The sequence below is a fragment of the Manacus candei genome, unplaced genomic scaffold, assembly GCF_025592945.1.
Source record: "Manacus candei isolate 608988 ecotype Guabito, Panama unplaced genomic scaffold, ASM2559294v1 h1tg000037l, whole genome shotgun sequence".
Classification (NCBI taxonomy): domain Eukaryota; kingdom Metazoa; phylum Chordata; class Aves; order Passeriformes; family Pipridae; genus Manacus; species Manacus candei.
The window spans coordinates 14,564,530-14,582,317 of NW_026138085.1; the positions used below are offsets into that span (position 1 = coordinate 14,564,530).

A 17,788-nucleotide genomic window follows, 5' to 3' on the forward strand; every position below is an offset into this window, starting at 1 on the left:
TGGGATGCATGAAAGGTGCTGTTCTGTTTGCAGGTGGCCTTCAGCACAAGCCAAGCAGGTCAGGTGTTACAATAAACAAGGTACAGACACAGCCCATGTGTTGGACCACACTGGAATCCCGAAGGGATGAAGCACAGGGATGAGACTCCTCTGTGAGAAGGAACATCATCTCCACATTGTCATCCTTGACCCAGGTAGAAGAGGGATCCACAGAACAACTAGCATCCAACTTTGAAAGGTATCCAAGAAGATTGCATTTTTGGGGCATTTCTCTTCTCTTGAGCCTACAAAATTGTTTTGGGTTTGGCTTCTGCTTGGCAAATATCTGTGGTTCTCCCTGGTGTTGAGCTGCAGCAAATTCTTTTGTGCTTAGTTGGTCAACACAGAAATCCATGTGCTTACCTGGGGAAACAGAGAGATGAGCACTGGATGCTGCAGATCCAAATTCATTTTCAGCAACACATTTAAATATTCCAGAGTCTTCTGGAAAAGCTTCTGTAATAACCAGGGTGCAGACTTCCTCTGAAATAACAAATTCAGGCGTGATGTTGTACCAGAGAGCCAAATGTTAACCTACAGGAATTGGTCCTTGCAGGAGGAGTGTGACTTAGTGATGAGGCTTGGCATCAGTAAAGTGCAAAATAGTGATGTATAGGGCATAGGATGTTAAGGGATTCAGAAGGAACAAAAAATGAAGGAAGACTCTTTTTTCCTGTGATATTAATTAAACAAGGCACACTTTTTGTAGTGGTTTTTTTTGTGGGTTTTTTTTTTTGGCTTTTTTGGCTGATTGGGGTTTGGGGGTTTTTTTTGCTAAATTCTGTCTTCTCTTGCACAAGTTTAAACCCCATACAAGATTATAATTCAGAATGGTGGATATGTTTTCCCTTAGCACAGGGTACTCTTCACTGACTTAATTAAAGAGGGTTGATACCTTTTTCATTGTGTTGTGAAAAAACTCAGGGCCTTTTGGGTGCTTTTTTTCAAAATTAAGAACTTGAAAGCTCTTGGTCTGACTCTGAATGTTGTCTTCTGACCACCCTTTGGACATTATTGTTTTATCTGGGTGGGAAATCCTGAGTGTGAGGTAATTAACTGGTGGAATGTCTAACACCACATGCACAGTGCACTTACCAGGAACTGCTGATGAACAAGCCTCTGCTCAAAATAAGAGAGAAAAAATTTGAATGGTTATAAGGCCAGAATGGAAAAAAAGCCCTTCAGCCCTCACTCCCTTCCCCACCTCAGCTGTCACCCTGGTTACAAAGGAACCATCGCCCTTTGTGTCCATCAAGAGAAGTTCCATCTGGATAGGGAAAGCTCAGGTTTGGCTGGGGAACCTGGGGGTACAAACACCTCTCCACTGAGGTGATATAGAAAGAACTCCTCTGACTTTGGGGTTAGTTGCTGTGAATTTGGCACGCTGGAGCTCTGGCCTCAAGCCTGGGAGAATCAGAAATTGTTTAAAATTTATCTCTATCTCTATCCATCTATATATCTATATCTTTTCTCCCTGAGTCCATCAGTAGTTCTAATAGATGGTGACAATGCCTCCATGGCTCAGCAGGACTGTCATTAATAACTAACAGCATGGAATCTCCTCCCGTTGTGCCCGACCCTCTCATGTGTTGCCAGAGGAAGTGCAGACTCTGTCCAGCCTGTGACTTCAGGTCATCTGATACTTGTAAACTTAACTCTGCCTCTATGAACGTGTACAATCTCCTGATTCTTATAGCAGTTCTTCTTCCTGTCTCATCACTGTCCCAGTGAAATGACATTAAGCAGATGAAGCAGCACCTACTTTTTCGCAGGATTCGGAAATCAGCAGAATCTCTGATCTGATCATATTCTCTGTACCAGTGAACCTGTAGGGTGGGTGTAGAGTGAATTCGACATTCAAACACCACCAACTGACCCTTCGTAGCCCTTATGTTTTGCAGACCCTGGAGGAGAAAAATATTTGTGTTAAATGTCTGATCTAAGTGTTTCCCCATTAAAGCAATTATAAGGAAATGATGCATCCTTCAGGGAAGAAGATGGTCTCATGCCCCTATTTTTATTTTACTTACAGGAGTTGATTTAATTCTAAATGCATTTGCAGTGAGTTGTGAGGGGAGGTTTTTTTCACCAGTAAACCAGTGCTCATTAAAGCCTGGCTTGTGCAGTTAAAGAAAGATATAAATGCAGGAAAAAAATCTATTCCAGCGGATGTAACATTATAAGGGAAGCTACTATGTGAGAGGTTTCCACTTCAGCCTCCCCTGCAGGAAACAAATAGGATGAATTCACATAGTTCTGACTGGATCATTTACCAATTAAGGCATTAATTTGATAGTCATCACCAACGAAGTACGTTGGCTTTTTTGAGTTGTGCATGAACCAATGTTCCAGCCTAGAAATAGCTTCTGATGGAACAAGAAAACCCACAATCTAGTGCTGGTAGCTGCAGAGCAAGCTCTGTTCAGGCAGCCTGTGCTCTTTACCTTTGTGAACACAGGCGTGCTCCCGTAGGCAGACCCGGTCAGGCTCGCCGAGGGACTCTGCATCTGGATGGCAAAGAAAGGGGACTTTTACAGCTTGAATTCTCCTTAGGCACAAACCTGGCTCTGTGGCTGGCACTTTACTTTGAAAGAGAAGAAGATTCAGAGTGCTTTATCTGTTGTTCATGTCCCAGGCTGACAAATACCCCATGGAGAGCCTCTGTTCAAGTGCTCCAAGAAGAAATAACTCCTTGGCCTGTGAGCATCAAGTTAGCAGGAAGAGGGGCTGATAACCAATAAGTGTTGCTTAGAGCTTTAAGGTGCAAGTTTGCCTCTAGGTGTTCTGACCTCCCCAGCTCTTGGCCAAGTGTGTGTTCTAAACCAACTATCTGTTCTGAAGTGAATCTTTGAAGTGTGGCAGCTCCTTGAGCACTTCCAGCCCTGTCACCTGCTCCATCAATTCTCTTGGCAATTCTGACTGGGAAATGTTCCAAGCCAGAAAGCCCTTTTCCAGAGCTTAGGGTCCAGATCTTGATATTCATGATGACCCTTGCCTCTTAGTCACTTGCTGAAGATGAGCTTGAGCTGATCCTTGCAAAATATTTCTAGAATGCTGTAAATAATAATTTAAAACATGTGTAGCCTGCTCTTTGAAGGTCAGTAGATAAGGCTGAATTAAAGGGGTGTAACTCTGGCTGCTGGAGACTGCATTGCCTGAGGAACCAGTGGACAGCAAAACACTGGTGGCTTTCTGCTTTTTCCCAGTGTGTGGAAAAATAAACAAGGCAGGAGGGAACCAGAGACTTCAGGAGGATGAGTATACTCGATGCAATAATGTTTATACTTACTGTGACATTCCTCTGGCCCTGACAGGATGCTGAGACTTGCAAGGAGGCTTAGCCTTTGGATTTATCCTAAGAACCTGGAGAGACAAACATAAAGCAGTGTGTGTTTAGAACTATCTCCTTTTCCTTACAACACAGAGATGACTCTGTTTTGTGAACTGAGCATATGCTGGTTGGAGAGCGGGTGCAGAGAAAATAGAAGCATCCTGAATATTTGAGAGTTAGGCTCAGGTCACCTTCAAAACATGGAGACACTTAATCAAGATTGTTGATACGGATCTCTGTAAAAGACCCAAGTCACCTCTGAAACCTGGCTCCATGATGGAGTTAGGGTATTCCTGCATTTGGCTGGAAGAGTCTAAAGAAAACCCTTGTTATTCTAGTGAAAGTGAAAATGGTACCTCATAAACCAGGTGCTGGATCCCTCTGCATGAGGACTGTAGCATACTGGATTGACACAAAACAAGTAGTTACTGAGATCTTATTAGCTCATTGTGGTAATAAAAGGTTTACAGATTTCATCTTTACTTCCCTTTTACTATGGCAAGAGGGATTTTCCTTGCTGGAGTACTGCAGGCTGATGATCCTGCTTCTCCTGGACCCAGCTGTATCAGAACAAAGGCTGGGCTTGGCAAGTGCCTTGCAGGAGCAGCAGCAGTGCTGTTGTCACACACTCTGCATCTGGGGTGAATGTTAGAAATGTGGTGCTGGTGAGAGACAGCAGCACGTGTGAGACATGGAGACAGTGCTCCTACGCCTGTCTGCCTCGAGGTGTTGCCGTGGGCAGGGAATTGAACCTGGTTTGCCAGCAAGGAGAAGGCCTGGAGATGGCTGAGCTGGCGTTCTGCTGGCTGCAGGAGCCGTGTGTGTGCACCCTGCTGCTCTCTTGGCTGGGATGCAATCCTGGGGAGCTACTGACTTGCTGAAGGGCACCCTTGGATTTGTGTTCCCCATCCATTAATCCAGCTTTCACCCTCTCCCACTCTCAGTGCCTGTGACATTCAATTCTGTGCTGTCTGGTAGCTGATGTCGTGTGCTTCCAGGTCCTGTGCCTGTGTGTCTGTGGCCATGCAGACAGCACCTGAAGGGACTGGCAGATGGCTACAGAACTGTTGTTTGCTGTTTAATGATCAGTTGCTAAGGCCCCTGTAATGTTCCCCTGTGGGCTCCTTGCTTGAACCATTGCCTTTGTGGCAGTTTTGCTTTGTGTTTGCAGCCTGTGAAGAAGCAGGTGTGAGTGGTCATGGCTTGGCACCTTAATTCTCTTTAAGCAGTTGTTGTTCTGCACCCTGACAGTGTTCTAGGTCAGAAGAATGCATGTGTTTCTTCAGGGTTTGGATCCTACCCTTGTTGCTCCTGGTTTCATACGGTACTGTTTGGTACTTACAGTGTTTGTAACACATTAGGTAGAGTAACTGCAAATTTGGGATGCTTTAGCTGACACTCACCCTGTCTTGGAGTCTTATTTGTAGAGTTACAGATGGGTACCTGGTGTAGAGATATGGAGACAGCTCAACAGAGTGGGATTTAGTTACCTTGAAGATGTCAGTGCTGCAAATTACCCATCTTATCAAATAAAATCAGTGTATGCATCTGAACTCCTCAGAGGCTTAGCATAGCTCTTTGGTTCAAATAATTTATTTGAGATCTGTTCTCTCTCTTTTCTGCTTTGTCGCTCTCCAAAACAGTCACACCTGATTACAGTGATGGATATTTTGCAGTCTAGCTGGATTTGCCTGGTTAAAATGAGAACATATCACTGTGTGCCCCATTTAAACCTGCAGTGTTACCCTGAGTCCTGAGCACAGGGCCCCAGGTACAGTTACCCATCTACTTGGACCACCCGTGGCCTTCACAGTTCTATCTGTTGCTCTTGATTTATAAGTATCTCCCAAGCAGCTCAAGGATGGCTCCTGTCCAAGGTTATATCATGAGGCCATCACTGTGCCATGATGCAATGGCTGCTGGATAATCCCAAACCCTCGAGTGTGGGAGGAGGGCCTGGGAAGCCAAAGTTATTGAGTTGCCCCGGGTTCCCAGCACAAACCAGTCCTGGCTGGACTGCACCACAGATTCCTGGGATGCTGGCTGCACTGACGCCTTCCCATCTATCAGGGAACAGTTGGTACAGTCAGTTTTCGGGACCTGTAGAATTGGATGATTTGTTTTTTCTCTTTTGCCTCCTGAGAAAAAGGGTGATGAAAAATCAGACGTGTGCAGATTATGAAAGGAGCTCCTGGGCTGACACATCTGCTTTAAAGGTTGTTCCATGTGCCTGAGACAGCATTAACAAAACTGCTTTGGAGGGTCATCGCCTCCTCTTTTTCTGTACAACAGAAGACTTCATTCTCCTTAGAACTGCTACCACTTTTCATGTTCCACTCTTTTTCCAATCCATGACGAGTCTGGAATCAGGCAAGACACGCACAGAAGGCACAGAGGTGCCTCTTAGCAAGAGCATGTGAAGTGGTCAGAGGGGACTGTGGCAGTCTGTGGTTTAAGACATGAGGAATTGCAGGAAGCTTGCTCAGAAAGGTTGGATGCACTGTACCTGTGGTGAGAAGGGAGACCTTGGAGAGAGGTTGCTCTACTGAACTGAATAAAAACAGCTCCTGACAAGTTTCCAGCATGATAAAAGAGGCACTGAACTTTAACACTAAGCAGGAATAGCACTAGCTTATGAATTTGTGCTCAAGACAGTTGCTCAGTTGCGTGGCATTAGTTCCTCGATGCCACGATTGCTGCTAAGACCTTCTGACGTGGCAGAGGCCATGGCCAAAGATGATGGCTGTCAGTGTTGCAAGTGTGCCTGGACTGATGCCCTGCAGCACACGGGGCAGGCAGTGCTCATACAGTAAATACAGGCAGCCATATGTGGGCTGCTGCAGCTGCCAGGGCTTGAGGAAGGCTGGGCCGACCTCTTGTTGGAGCAGATCCTGTGAGTTCAGTTGAGAGGAGACTCCATCACTGGGAAAGCCACTTTGCTGCAGCACCCTGGTCTGCAGACAAACTCATCCTTCACACACTGGTTCATGTTAGATGCTCTGTTCTCATCTCCTGTTGTGTGGTCCTTCCATTTCACAGTTTGTTTCTTGTGAGTGTGTTGGATGCTTTCACTGTTGGATGCTTTCACTGTTAATACTGGATTTGGGTAAAGGAGAGTTCTGGGGAACAGATGAAAGGCTTGTGATCTTCACTGCTGGAACAGTCACTGTTTTAGTCTGAATTTCCTGATTTTGGTTGAGACCTAATGACATTAGGGCTTAGGATATTTGGTAAACCAGGAGACTTTCAAGCGTGCTGAACATGGTGGCTGGTGCTGCTTTAAAGGGCAGAGTGGGTTTGGGAGAATAAATGTCCTGAGAGCATTTGGACACTGGCTGCAGTGCTGACCAGCCCTGATGCTACTAATTGGTTTCACATGATGGAAACAGTGGGCTTCTGTGCCAGGACAAAGCTGTCATGTGTGTGGCTGTCCAGCTTTGCAGTAAAAATGAGAGGAGGTCTTTCATTTTCCAAGAAGACACTGGAAGGTCACTGAGATATCTGTTTTCTCTCTGACATATCTCCTTTTCTCTAGGAGTGATGCTCCAGGCTTCTCTAGCTGTCTGTTCTCAGACTCCTGAGATCCTGATCCCGTGTCCTGCTGAGCAATGTGTGTGACATGCCCCTCTGTCCATGTTTGCCTTGCTCAGCAAAGAGACTCCCTACAGCAGGTTAGCAGACCTTCTGCCCTGTGAGGGTGGGGAGGCCCTGGCACAGGTTGCCCAGAGAAGCTGTGGCTGCCCCATCCCTGGAAGTGTCCAAGGCCAGCTTGGATGGGGCTTGGAGCAACCTGGGCTGGTGGAAGGTGTCCCTGCCCATGGCTGGGGGGTGGAACTCGAGGATATTCAAGGTCCATTCCAACCCAAACCATCCTGTGATTTTATGAAGCTGTGAAAAGTCGTCACCATACAATTTATGCCCTTGAAAGAATATCTAGCCCAGGTTTTACCTTGGTGAGTCATTCCAGCAGTCCCAGTGTCTCATGTAAATGTCAACCTTTACTTAGTGTAACTCTAGATCTTTGTGAAGTGGACGGAATTAGACTCAGCCAAATGAAGAGCCCGAGGACCTTTGCAACCCAACACCAGAATGATTACAAGGTACATACAGATCACGCTGCTGACACAAACCATAGTGACGACATTCTGGAATTACCTGAATAGTTGACATGGCTGCAGAATTATGCTATATGCAACACTGGGACAAATTTAACACAGGGTTAGGAAGGTATTAAAGCTTTATGGAGCCCTTTTGCCAGGTGTTTAGATCATGGAAAACACATTAAATCTCTTTTAGGAACAAGACGAGCATCTGCTGGATCTGAAATACACTGCATTGCAAAGAGAGTGTGTAGGGGGGAGGAGAACATTTAAAAATTCACACTTAGAAGTGAGGCAGAGCTAGACTGCATCATCACACTAATGTACCAGCATGTCTTTTACTTAGAAAACAGGCTTGAGTAGATATATAGGATAACAACCTTCAGTCAGTTTGAAAGTGATCCCTTTTGCAAGCCATCTGCACATACCTGATGGTGCTGCTCATTCTCATAGAGGTGTTCAAGCTTTGGGAGCCCGTGCTAGACACTTGGATATCTTATGGCACTATAGGACTTAACAGTTATGTGAACACAGGTCTGGTAGGAATGAGGCTTTCCCAAAGGCAGTGGGCTGGAGAAAGCTCTGTCTGGAGCTGTATTCCTTCTGTGCCATATGGCTAAACAGGGAAATTGTCACCCCTTCAGCAGTGAGCTTTCTAGTTGTGAGTTACTTGGTGGTGTGAATATGTGATTAGAACGTGGCTTCTCTGTTGCTCCTGGGGTGTGAATAACGAGACTTCTGTAGGAAGAGAGAAAGGAGTGATTTTGTTTGTTTCTCTTCCTACGCTCCAAGGATCCTGAGAAGGCCAGTTGGGTTTCAGGGAAATTTGTGGTTTGTGGAACGATTTCTTAAAATGACTGCTCTTCAGGTGGGGAGTGGGGCAGGTTTGCATCAGCTGGGATATTCTGAAAATAATCAAACAGCTGTAGGAGGTTATTGTAGCCATTGACAAGGTATTCAGAGAAACTGCAGAATCCTGGTCGGATGTGAAGCTTGCTGAGAGTCTTTCTAAATTGCAGAAATGCAGCTGAACACTGAGTATGTTTGAAAGACCATTTTTTGATAGCGTATTTCCAGAACATGTAGCACCAGGGAGCACTATTTCAGAGACTCTTTTTCTGGGAATTCAGTTTTTAATGCCTCCCATCAAGCAGGTCAGAGATTTACATCTCAAAAATTGTGTCCAGCACTCCTGTGGGCATTTTCATATGTATTGGGGAAGGGGGGGGAGAAGGTGAGCTGGCTTTCAAGGACAGGCTCCCTGGAGAACAGCATGGCTGCTGAAATGTGTGTGCTGTGCTCCATGCTTCAAAGTCTTTGCTAAATTTAAGATGAGTTTGTCCATTTTACAGAGGAAAAGAAAAGAACATCCCCACTGAGAGTGTAATGGCGTTTGGGCAGTGGTAGCCTTAATATAGGAGAGAACACAGTAAAAACTTAATTTTGGAATTAATTAAGGCACATCTCTGATGAGATGGGATGTTTTGCAAACACCCCCAGTGTATGGCTCACGTGGCTGTGAAGCCTGTGGGATTTTGGTGCCCATGGGCAGCCTGAAGGGGTGCACATCCTTCGGGGGGGGAGTTCTGCTCACAGGCACATGTCCCTCCAAGTGCAGAGTGAAGAGATGGGGCTGCAATATCTCTCCCTTCAAATCATCTTTTGGTTGCCTGGAAGGTGCCCTGGGAGGGGAGCAGAGCTCCCTGGTGAGGCTCGGGGGCCGCCTAGTGAGAGGCACTGCAGCAGCCCCAGCAGCCCTGTGGGACAGGCTGGGACAGACACGCCCTTCATCCAGCGGCTGGGAACGGCTCACACTTCAGGGTTGAGAGGGAATTAATTTTATCCCTCACATTACATGCCTCTTCTGACTACAGCTGTTTCTCAGGGCCGGAAAATCCTGGCTTTCCCTCCCCTTACTTGGATAACAGCTGAACTGCCGACAGATATTGGACACTTAAGTCAAACTGGAGTTCCTAGAACCCAGTGACTAAATCCCCTTTTAAGCACCGACATTAAAAGACACCTAGGGCTTATTTTAAGAGATGCTAAGCTTCCACTTGAAACCATGAGCCTCCATACTTGTTAAAGTAAGTAGATTCGTGTCAAACAGAAATCCTGGTCATTTGCTTCCTTTCTTCCCTATAAAAAAATCCCCAACCCTGCCCCACTTCTTTGCATGCCAGAGCATTACAGAGATGTAGTAGGATTTTGAGGCCAGGCTGCCTGACACGTGAGCACTGCAAGTCCTGGGGCATGTAGAACATGAAGACTCTGGTGCCCACAGGTGTAACCTGAAGAGTGTGTGCAGGTGAGAGTAAAGGCAATAGTATTTGGAGGAGTCCCTGGGCATCCTGTGCCACCTGTCTGCTCTCTGCTGCCTGTGCTGTGTGTACCTTTGGCATTCACCCTGCACAGGCACACCCAGTGGCCGTGGTTGGTGGAGGTTGGGGGTCCTTTGTGTGAACCCCAAGGACAAGGATTCAGTGCTGCGGAAAGAATTTTATTGCCAGAAGCTGGAAATGCTATTTCTGCAGTCAGGATGCTGGAACAAAGCTAGACTAGATTCTTTCCCAAAAGCTGAGCGGAAACATCCACAGGCTCACTGTCTGATGGATCACTGCTTCCTAGGAACCCTGTGTTAATGCTGAGCAGGTGCACTGAGGCAATGCTGGGCTGCACTGGTCAGGTACAAATCCGTGAGCCATCTGAGCCATCAGTTCCTCCTCCAGCCTGTACAACCCAGGCTGTGTGTGAGCAGGGGGATGAATCAAATTCCAGCTCTCCCTTTCACTGCCTGCTGCTGGAGGATGCTTTCCCCATTCCCCCGTGGATACCTGCAGTGAGTAACAGAGCAGAGACCCAGCTGTAACATGAAAACACAGGGGCTTTTTTTTAAGGTAGAAAATATGCCAGTGCCCTGTTCAGCCAGAGGGTGAGTGACCATGCACCATGATCCAGTGGTGACCCTGCACCATGATCCAGTGGTGACCCTGCACCATGATTCAGTGGTGACCCTGCTGTGTGTCCCGAGCAGAACTAAGTTCACAGGGCCAAGGAGGAGAGTGAGCAGCCCGGGCAGCCCCTCGCTGCATGCGGGGCACACCTTCCGAGGGGGCGGCTGTCATTCCAGCAGGCTTAGGAGGAGACCGGGGCTGTGTGGCCAGCGCATGTGGCTGTGTGTGACTCACGGCTTTGCTATCTGGAGCCCCGAGGATGACTTGCTGTCTCATGTTTGCTCTTCCCACAGAACGTGTTCTGATCTCTGCTGGCCACAGACCTCACCTGCTGCCGTGTCCCTCCTCCAGGGAGAAGGAACTCCTGTGAACGGCACTGTAGGAACCGCAGCTGTGACAGCATCCAACATGGCACGGGATGTCTTTACTGTGCCAGTAATTACCAAAATGGAAAAAGAGATTTTTCTGTCCCAAACCCTCACGATTTTACTTATCTGATTTAAATTGATTTGAATAGGAACAAAGAGAAATTACATCCTTAGGTGGGAACATGTTTAAATAGGATTTCTCTAGACTGACAGCCATAGCCAAGTTGCACTCAGAAGCAAATAGGAATCTGGGGTAGCTTTTGCAGAGCCTGTATAATATTTTTCTCTGAAGTGAAATATATGTAATATAATATTTTTCTCTGTGAAAAGCAGCATGTGCCTACTGGAGCTTCTGACATCTCCTGTCACACAGGTGATTACTGACTGGTGGTCTGATGCTTCTGCCATATAAACCTGATGTCATCAAAGCTGGTGGACCCAGGGATGAACCAAAGCTCCCAAGCCTGCCTGCCCTCTTGTCCCACTGCACCTGAGGCCCCTGAGCTGCCCATGCTGTTGTGCCCAGTGCAGAGGCTGCAGGGAAAACACGGGTGAGTGGCTGTCGTGCACCACGGGAGCTTCTTCCAGCCTGTTACCCAGCCTGTTACCCAACCTGTAATCCTCCAGGTTACCCAACCCCTCACATCTGTGCCTGCAGTGAATTCTGACCTCAAAGTCCTGTCCTGTTCTGACCAGCACTGCTCACCATCACCCAAAATGGGCAGTGCCAGCACTGCCACGGGTGGGGCAAAGTCAGTGAGTGAGATCTGAATGTGCACAATTAAACAAGAGCCCGGGGTCCCCCTGCAGTCTGTTTGCTGTGGGGAGTGCTGTTTGAATCTCTCGTCTCCAGTTTCCCTGACAGGCCAGGAGATGTTTTTAGCTCAGTGGCCTCTTGATGGAGAAGTGTCTGTCTGGGCCACCCCCCAGTGCTGTGGGGTGTCAGCCTGGGAGTGGGGAGGTACACATCCAAAGGATGGGGTCTTTGGCCACCTCCTGCCCACTTTGAGGCAAAGCTCTTCCCTCTGCTGCCCCTTGAGCAGCAGAGTTATCTCAAGTGACTTTAAAATGGTGCTAGAGCAGGTTGTTAGTGCTGTGTGGGAGGGTGGCAGTGAGGGAGCAGGGGGTGCAGCTGGAAGTGATGCCCGCACAAGGAAGGCATTTTCAGTCATTTTGGCCTTGTGTGGGTCTTGCAGAGGCTGGAGGGTTGCTATGCACTGGGGCAGAGCTGGGGTCTCTTAAATACTTGTTCTCAGTGTCTCTGATCTCTTCACCAGAGAAGCTGGGGCAGCTTTAGCATCTAAAAGAGAATTTGAGTCTACACCAAGAGCTCTGATTCATCAGCAGCTTGTGTAATTATCCAAAAGTGCTGGGAGCCAGAGTGCAGCACGTAACTAAGTCTGGAAGAAGAGCAGTGGTCAGAGCACTGTCAGCCCACTGCATGTGTTGCTGTGTCACCATGAAGCTCAAAGCAGGGACCTACCTGTTGCACTGTAAAATATGATGGAGAAAACTATTCCAACCTTGGAGCTTTTACACAGAAATCATGCATTTTAATCATGCATTTAAGAAGTGCAAATAATTATAATATAGCTAAGCACTTCAGAGGCATGTCTGTAGAACTAAGGTGTAGACTGTGAAGCAGTTAAAAGTTCCAATTCCCCAAACCATCATTGTTCAAGTTGCCTAAATTAATCTGTCACTGTACAGTCAAAGGAGGCTTTTTATAGGGAAATAATTTTACAAACCCCAAGCCATTTCATAGAAAATTGGGCTGGCAGAAAGAGTTGCATAAAATGAAATCACTCGCACAGATGTTTCTTGAATGAGGAATAAATGCACCCCTGCTCTGGTGGTTATTGTCTGTCTCCAGGAAGCATCAAGACAGGACTGTTCAAGCTCTGTGACAGTGACATGTGCCATACCCCGTGTCCAGGGAGGGGAAAAGGTTGGTTTAAATGAATATCCGTGGCATTTGGGCTCCCACGAAGTCCCATGTGCCTGGCTGATGCCGGGCAGTGACCTGCCCACTGCCAGGAGCCCACACACAGGGGGGCAGTGGCTGTGCAGCCCAAACCCTGCCAGAAATAGGACCAGTCTAATTTTAACTGCCTGGACAGCATTTGATATGGAAGCAGCTGGTGTCACACAAAACTGGGGGCCTGCCCAGCAACCCGAGTGCTAAAGCAAATATGTTCATTTCCACCCAAAGGCCTGGCTTTAGCTTGCACTTGACTCAGTATAAATCAGAGCTGTAGCTTTGTAACTGTAGATGTGCAGTGCCCAAACTCTTAGATTTTAATGCCATTTCCTTAGAAAAGTGAGGCATGACTTATTTATTTTTTTCACTCTGTAATCCATTACGTGCCAATATGTACCTGTTTCTGTCTACAGCTGGGGAAAAGGGTTTCTGGTCATGTTCTCTCTGCTCCCCTCTCATGAAAAGGTTTTCTACAGTGAAAAGTTTATCTAGTGAAAGCCAGCAGTGGTCTGAGCCTTAACTACTGGTAGTGTCTAGATGTGACAGACATCATGCTAATTACCCAAGAGCACATTTAGTGGTCTCAGTGGGTGCTCAGATTGCCATCTTTTGGGCAGCTGAAGCACAAATTTTCTAGGTAGAAAAACCTGAAAAATACGGCAGGGCTTGAATTTTCTGTCTGCTAGAGAGTGGCAGGGGTAGCACGTGCACCAAACTCTAGCTCAAGTGTCCTGTAGGTAACTGATACTGCTTAATTATTGGAAAGTCTCACAAAACCAAAAATGCCTGATCTAGTTTGTACCCAGCTGCTCTGGAAACATGTCACAAATGTGGCTGTGTCCTGGTGGCTGTGAACTCCAGCCTGGGCTGCAACTGGAGCCTGCAGCAGCCCTGACATTCAGTGAGGGGCTGTCCCCTGCCCTCTGTAGCCTTTGGAAATCAGGAAATGGTGATAGGGAGGCATGTGTGAAGTGAGAGGCACAGGAGAGCCAGGGCTTTTGTCTCTGACTGCCCTCCCTGCCAAAAAAAAAAAAAAAAAGTTTTCAACTGCTTAGAGAACTGGTCAGTAAGTGCATTTAAAATGTTATAGGTTAAATCAGCAACACAGGCAGAGGTGAGTTGCAGTTCAATAGTATTTGTGGTAAATGGACAAAGTAGCTCTCTCAGGCAGTGAACACACATCACTGAATTTTTTTCCTGCCTTTTGCAACAACGGTGAAGAATTTCTCTAGGAGATAACAGTGTTATGGACAAAGCAAAATCTACTAATTAATACAACTGAAAGACAAAATATGAAAAGGAAGAGTTGTTATCCAGGCAACAGAGGGAATAATGTTCCTTTCAAGAGGGCCTGGGCTCTGGGTCTTGCCCTGCTGGGATAGGAGAGGAGGGCACTGCCCAGCTCTGCCCATCACCTGAGGTTACCCTCTGCTGCTGCCCTGTTGCAGGGGCACAGATGGGCTGTTCTTCCTCCTTGGCTACTCAGAGGAATAGCCAGGTGATGTATTTTGGAGGCACAATGTGAGTTAGTTTGCTGGACAGTGAACTTTTGTGGCTGCAAATGCTGTGCTGTGGGAGAATCAGTGCAGCCTGTGCTGCTGAAAGGTGGAGCAGGGGGAAACACTAAATCCAAATCCCACTCTCGTGGTTCTGGTTACCTCCATTGCCTACAGTTCCCAGTGCTGTGAAAAGGCTCTCACTGAGAAGTTGCATTTTATTTTCTGGCCACTTTCTTCCCTGTAGCAACTCTATTTTTTTTCTCTTTAGCCCACCAGTGAGACATGTTTAGGAAGAGGCTGTGGAGCCCAGCTCTGTGGGTGCTCTGCTGCACAACCAAGCCCACATTGCAGGTGAGTGCCTTGTGGACTGTCTGCCTCTTCTCTCAACCCAGGACCCTAAATGAAGCTGTGATGGATTAGCTGCTTGCAAAGTACCTCATGAACTGAGATGTTCAGGGGTGCAGAGCTCATCATGGCTTCACCCCTTGTGCCTGTGCTGTGGAGCTGGGATGCTCTGGTTGGCAGTGGAGTCCTCTCTTGCTTTGGGAACCACAATCTTCCTGGGTGCAAGGGTAAGAGCTGCTCATGCAGGCAGGAGGACTGAGCCAAGCATGCTGTGGGGTTGGAGCTCCTGGCTTGCCAGGACTCTCAAATGACCACCCTTGATGAGCCCACGGGTAATAGCAGGGCTCAGTGTGCCAGCCAGGGGAATGCTGCTATCTGAAATTGAAAATCATATCCCTCCCTCCTCTCCCCACCCCTGAAAAGCCCTCAAGCATCCTGAGAACATGATTAGTGTGCTAGAAATTAAAGTGTTACTCACCTCTGTAAGCCATCAGTTTGGTTCTGGGGCTCTTGCTGCCAGCAGCTTGAGTCAGTGCTGAGTCTTGAAGCTGCAAGTCTCCTCTCCACCAGCTCCCCTCCGAGGTCTGAAGGCTGTCTGGGGTGGTGGGTTACATTTCTAATGTTCAGATCCCTGCTTGTGAGTGATGGCATGGCGGGAATGTCAGCTGTATGGGAATAAACTGCAGCAATTTATTCCCTCCAGCCAGTTTGAAAGTCAACAGAGTGGCACCATTAGCTGGAACAAAACAGGTCCAGTGTTGTGAGATACAACAGTGACCAGATCCATAGCTGCTTATAATTTGAAATGCTAATAGTCCTGAGTGCTGGAAAGACGCCAGCTCAGGTCGATTGTGGCTCTCTATGTTGAAAGGGAAGGGTAGAAAAACTTCATTAGAAACAGGGCTCTCTTATACAGATCTGGAATGTAAAGAATTTCCTTTTCACTTAGGGTATAAAGAAAACCTGAGCTTCTCCCCAAATGCTGAGGAATGCAGGGAGACAGTTGGGGTTTGGTGGAGCCAGCATTTGCCTGGCTGGCTTGAACAGTTTCGTGTTAGCATCCCCCAGACTTGGTGGAGAGCTGTGTAAAGCTGATGGGAGCTGAAGTGATGTCCTGTTGATGGTACAGTGCCATTAAACACTTGAATTTCAAGCCAGGTGCATTGTTCAGTGAGGTGCTGTGTAGGGGAGGAGCAGAAGTGAGGGCATTTCTGAAGTGGAGGGTTGTGTCCCTGCCCAGTGTTACTGCAGCAAGCGTAGGTGGAGATCCCTGTGCTCCCAAACAGCTCACTTGGAGGAATTTCTCTATGTGGACGCATAAAGGGTAGGAGGCAGATTCCCAAACAAAGCTGCCTACTGCTCTGGAAGTGCCTACAAACTGGTTCTCATCTGCCACTTCAGCAGTGGGGTTGGACCATTCAGGCCTGGCTTTGTCAGCCTTCATCAGTTTTGTGACCGTGAAGATAACCTGGCTGGTCTGCAGAACCCTGCCCAGCAGTGTAAGGTACCCTGAGTTTTGTGGGCTTCTGGAGGTCTTCCCCAGACCCCCAGTTTCAAAATATGACTTGCAGTTTGGTTTCCTGCAAGCAAGCTCCTAAACTTTTCCAGTTACCTTCCTGCTTCATCCATGCTGTGTCCCAGAAGCTGTGTGAAAGGGTATAAATTACTCTTGGTTAAAGCATCTCTCCTGGCACTGTTATTAATGGTTTTAGCATTTTTTTTTGATGTCACTGCAAATTGTATCGAGGCCATCAGTGCTCAAGGGTGGGTGTAGGGAATAAGGTGTAGGGATGCTCTCCTCCTCCTCTGGACAAGCAACTCTGCCACAAATCAATGGCTTTTACTTGGACCCCCTTGCTAGAAAATCCAGCCCAAGGAATTTAAGCTATTATTCGCCTCTTGATGGCATAATTATCAGATGAACTTTTGACGCTGGCTTGAATGCAGGGGTGGTGGGAAGAGACTGGCTATTCCAGCCATCTTAAACCCTTCCCAAAATGGAAAACCGGCTGCTGCAAAGGCCACAAATGCTGGAGCCCTTCTTCCTGAAGTGCTTTGACAGGGGCCTCTGAAGTGACATTTCAATTTATACCACATCAAACTCTGAGGCAGATGAATTTTTAATTTTTTTAATTTTTTTTTTTCCCAGAGAGATTCCTGTATGAGAATGGAAGTAACAAATAATCTTGGTGTGAACATGAATGAAGCTACCCTGTGGAGAAATCACTATCTTCACTGTTGAGTTGGTGTCTGGGGTAGTTTGGACAGTAAAAACTGAATTAATTCTCACTGTTGGATTCAGAGTTCAGGCATAAACTTCTCACTCCTTGAGAAAATCCAGCACATCTTCTCAGTTTTACATGAAGAAGCTGGGCATATGCTGGTGTTCACAGTGAGCTGGGGACAGGGAGAGGGCTTGGCAGTGCTGTGGATTTCAGGAGAGAGAGGAGCTCCAGGAGGGCTGTCAGGCCCCAGCAGGTGTTTCCCAAGGAAGGGTTACCTGTGGCAGCCAGAGCTGGCTGGGGTGAGTTCCTGCAGAGAGGACTCTGAGCGGGCAGGGGTGCCAGGACACCCACCTGTGGCAGGGCAGGTAACAGCCAGGGCTCTTCTCTCCCCAGGGAAGTGCAGGGAACACGACTGCGAGCGAGACATAATAATTTGTGAGCAGAGGAGAGACTCTGGGAGGTCTCAGTCATGCGGAGCTGTCATTGCCAGGAGATGTCACAGCCTGCCTGGGCTCCCGAGGCGGGGCAGGGGCTGCGAGTGTGTGCTGGGAGCTCCCCAAGCCTCCTCTCCTGTCTTCCCACACTGAGGTCTCCACGTGGGTGGTAAACACGGGTAGAATCAGCCAGGTTGGGCTGGTTGCACTTAGTCAAACCTGTCTGAAACTGGACTCACCAGTAGACTCAGCCAAGTCTGACTGATTAAACCGAACCAAATCTGAGACCAGCAGTTGTTGGGCTGCCTTAATTTTTAATATTACACTGCTCCAACCCCAAATTTGTGTTGATATGGTTCCTCTGGCTTCCAAGCAGCAATGCAGGTTTATGTGAGGACTGTGTTTGGACAGCAGGACATGTTTGACCTTTCTCCTGAGACTGTTGTTCCATTTAAGATCTGATGTTCTCAGTGAGCTAAACAGATCAGTAGTTTTAGCCTACGTGCTTATCA

At 47.5% G+C, this 17,788-nt stretch overlaps 1 long non-coding RNA gene across 2 annotated transcripts in view; it reads left to right on the forward strand.

The window, feature by feature from the left end:
• Nucleotides 1-17,788, forward strand: part of LOC127473936 (uncharacterized) — a 52,006-nt gene that overhangs the window by 5,150 nt on the left and 29,068 nt on the right. For both annotated transcript variants that reach the window (XR_007905623.1, XR_007905622.1), the window contains exons 4-6: nt 34-238; nt 10,718-11,343; nt 14,541-14,623. This is a non-coding gene — a long non-coding RNA (uncharacterized LOC127473936). The remainder of the gene's footprint in view (nt 1-33; nt 239-10,717; nt 11,344-14,540; nt 14,624-17,788) is intronic.